Consider the following 3,985-nt stretch of genomic DNA (forward strand, 5'->3'; position numbering starts at 1 on the left):
TGCTCCTCTAGAGTAGTATGCTGGTTTGTTTTGGTTTTTGTTTAAACTCCAGTGTTTACTAATGAAGTCTGAAGTAACATGCAGTATCTTACTTGGTATCTTCATCTTGGATTTCAGACAGAATGCATTCAAGCTTTCTGAAACTCTGTAAAACAGCCTTTATGGGCTCCATGAGTTAGTTGTATAAAAGGCTGTATGTTGTTTGTATCACTACCTTACCAGAAAGCACTTTCTGCTTGGGGATGGTTTGCTTATTTATTTAGCCTGTCTGACCCTTAAGCAATGTCACTTATGCACAACACTAAGCACTCCAGTTGCAGTTCTACAGGTGCTGGACAATCCTCTCAATAGGCCTACTGCCTATATTCCCCAGGACAAAAATGCTTTTAGGGCAAAACCTCTTCCCAGAGGCAAATATAAATGTTTTTGCTGTGGTGTCTTCCCAAAAATGGCAGACATTGATTTGTAACCTGTTTGCTGAATGTACTGATACACATGACTGGGCTCACTAAATGCCTCAAGAAAAGCTTTTGTTTTTCTTCCAGAAATCTCGTTCTCATATATTTTATGGGAAGATTGGACTCTTGAGTTTGCAGCCTCTGGTAAAACTTTAAAACTTTAGCATTTTTTTTTAAGTGGTTGAAGTAACTTCTTTCAGTCACTTGTTTGTAATAGTGCATTTTTACTGATTCTCAAGCTGAAAGAAAATCTCTTTCTCCTTTTCACTGTTTGTGTGTGTGCCTCTGCTTGTACCAGGATAATGCTGCTGCTTTTTCAAAATTATTCTGTTTTATTTCAAAAAAAGCCTTAGGATGCAATGTTGCCAGTCCTTCTCCTACTTATTTGAAAGGGGAAAAAATTCCTAAGCTGTGTCTCATTTGCTCTTGTCTATGCAGGCTGTAAGTTCTTGCTAAAATGCATTGAAAAGCTTGGAAATAACCAGTTAAGGCCTGTAATCTTATGGTCCTAGCTAAACATTATGAATTTGAAAAGCTTTACTTCTGTAGGTTTATTTAACACATGTCATTGTTTATTTAATTCCATATACACTAGAAGGGGATGGTGTTTATCTGGTAGGTATTTCCTGTTTAGCTCGTTTGGAAGAGGACTGCGTGTCTATGGCAACACATATAAATCCGTAATACATAACATCTTCTAGCTAGGTGGCACCATATGTCAACACACTTTATGTGAGTTCCCATCAGTTTGAATATTTCTGATGCTGCCATTGAAATAGAGGTGAGTTTCCCAGGGTGTTTCTATAAAAAATTGAGAAAACAAATTGCATTTGTTCTAAATGCATTGAAAGATTTCAAGGAAACACTGAAGATTCATTTGCAATTTATTTTTTTCCTCTAATACTGCTGTATCAAAGCCTGTGTTGCATGAAGGATGTAAGCAATGGTAAGAGAAATCTCTTTACTTGTGTTCTTCCACAGGATAGGAATACATCAATGAAAATGGAGAAAGGTCTAAATAACTGTGAATAATTTTTTACTTTTTTGAATATCTCTCATCAATCTCATGTTTTAGCACAGCCATTTCAGTGGCAGCAAAGGGAATGTTGAGACTGTACTGCACACATTTCAAACATATTTGTAAACAAGGATTCAGCATGAAACAACTTTCTTCCACGGTCTGTTTTGAGATACACAAGTATAGGGACAAAATTTACATGAAAATATTAGAGAAAAAAATAATAGTAAATCTTCCTGATGTGTCTCCCTTGCTCTTTATTAAAAAGGAAAGAAAAAGCACTGGGGTATTTTTGCCATCATGTAGTTCTTCTGCTTTCTGGCGGATGAATTGCTATGATGAGAGATTAATGCAGATGAGACCTGAACAGCTGACCAACAGAAATAACCTGATGTCTCCACCCCTACATTCCATAGTGAATGGCTTGTCCTCACCATGCCACTCCTTTTTGTATTTGTTGCTTTACAGCTTTTTATCTACCTGGCTACCACGGGATTAGGAGTCTACACACCATTACTGCCACATGGATGGAAACAAGCAGTTTTTTCTGGTTTGTTTTTCTTTTCTAACCTTCTACCACCCTTCTTGAATTATGTTTTACTATAAAGGCTGATTTGTGTCCAATTAAGGGGAGGGGACAAAAACCACCCACCTCCCTAATTATGCTACTGGTGGGGTATTTCCAAAGGAAATAGGGCATTTCCAAAGGAATGACATTTATTCCTAGTGAGTTGAAACCCCCAGTTGAATGTTGCAGAACTCAGCTGAAGTAGATTATTTGGATCTGTGTTGTTTCCCATCTTGCAGCAGGGCATGTGTGTTTGTAACTCGGTATTCGTAAATATTATAGTTAATTAGGTTTTGAAAGATCCTTTAACTTAGGTGGTGACTGGAAGAAAAGGGGCAGGGTGCAGGAGATGAAGAAGAGCCACAGTTGTTTGGAAGCAGGAGGCAATTCACAGTTGAATGATTTCTCCTAGACTGATCAAAAATTACTATAAATCACAGAAAATATCCTCCTGCAGAGAAATGTTGGTATGTCTTTGAACTAGGAAAACAGACTATTTTTTTTTGGTCTTTTTTAAATCTCAAGTCCTTCATATACTGATAAAATAACATGCTATAGGAAGCAAGTACATCTTTACATGAATTTGAGAGTATTCTTCACTGTGCCCACCTCCACCATATGTACTCTATAGCCCAGCTCACAGTGCAGGGAAGAAACGAATTCCAAGCAGCTCTTGTCCCATCAAGATGACTGGAGGTGAGGAGTTGTCCTCAGCAAAAATCTGCAAGGAGGCAGGGCAGAATGATGTTGCTCTTCCACATACTGGATAAAGGAAACACACAAAACCAAACTCCGTGGAATCTCCTGGACTACCCATGGTCCAGGTCTCTCTACTCATAAATGTTGGTGTATCCTACAGTGTTACCATAAATGTTGGGGTATCCTGCAGTGCTACCATGAACTGGTTACTCTGGGCTGCCATTATGTGCTTGGAGTGCACTCGGTGCTGCTTTGCAGAAGTAATGTGTGACAGTGCAGGTGTGCTGCCATTGTCACTGGGGATTAATTAGTGGGAATAGAAGAATGAATGAAATATTATTTCTGCTTAGTACTTTGACTCATGAAGGGTTTGAACAGATGCTGTTTTTGCAAGGAAAGACCCCTCAGAAGCAGCCCTGTGAAAAGCAGAAAGCCCTTCGCTGTATTTGCTTATAGCGCTCTCAGTCCATCATTGCAGGATTGAAAACTGGTGAGTCTGTGGAATTATGAACTAACACAAACTTTGTTTTTAGAAGGGTCAGCTTGGATAAGTTGAAACACCTTGTTTTTTGTTAGGTTTGCTTGTTCTTTGTCAATTCAGTATATTGCAGAGCACAGTCTGGAATTCTACATTATATCCAAACAAGGCTCTTTTACATAGGAGAGGGAGAAAGTTTAGCAGCATAACGAGAAAGAAAACACTGATACACAGTATTTCATTCACTTTTTTATGTACAAAACATAGATTGTTGCTAGGAAATGGTAGGGTGTCAATGGAACACTCTCATGACAGCACTGTAATTCTTGTTGAAACAGAGGTTGAGTAGTTAGCATAGCTGTAGGTCTAATTACCAAGTTTTTGCGATCTGTTTAAGAAAACAGACTATTAATTGTGCTTCTTCTTCTACTTTGTTTGAAAATGAAAGACAGCTTTAACACACAGGGAAAAAACACAGTTCTGATAAACATCATGTCTTTATAGGTGAGTAATTAACAGCCTTGCTGAAGCTCTGATGTGCCTGCAGTCCTGTTTTTTCAATTATGTGCATCCTCTGTATTATCAGCTGAGGACTTGCACTTTAACTATGTTGTATCCCATGACCATTTACAATGCAGGAGAGATCTAGGAAAGGAAGACAGACCTGTAAACCCTTTTCTTGCTCAGGAATTCTTGAAAGAGACGACAGATGAGGTTGTCCATTCAGAGGACTTCCCATTTATCTCTCTATGGAGAAGGAGATA

Source organism: Myiozetetes cayanensis, unplaced genomic scaffold (assembly GCF_022539395.1).
Source record: "Myiozetetes cayanensis isolate MyiCay16 unplaced genomic scaffold, myiCay2020 scf1, whole genome shotgun sequence".
In the NCBI taxonomy this organism is placed as follows: domain Eukaryota; kingdom Metazoa; phylum Chordata; class Aves; order Passeriformes; family Tyrannidae; genus Myiozetetes; species Myiozetetes cayanensis.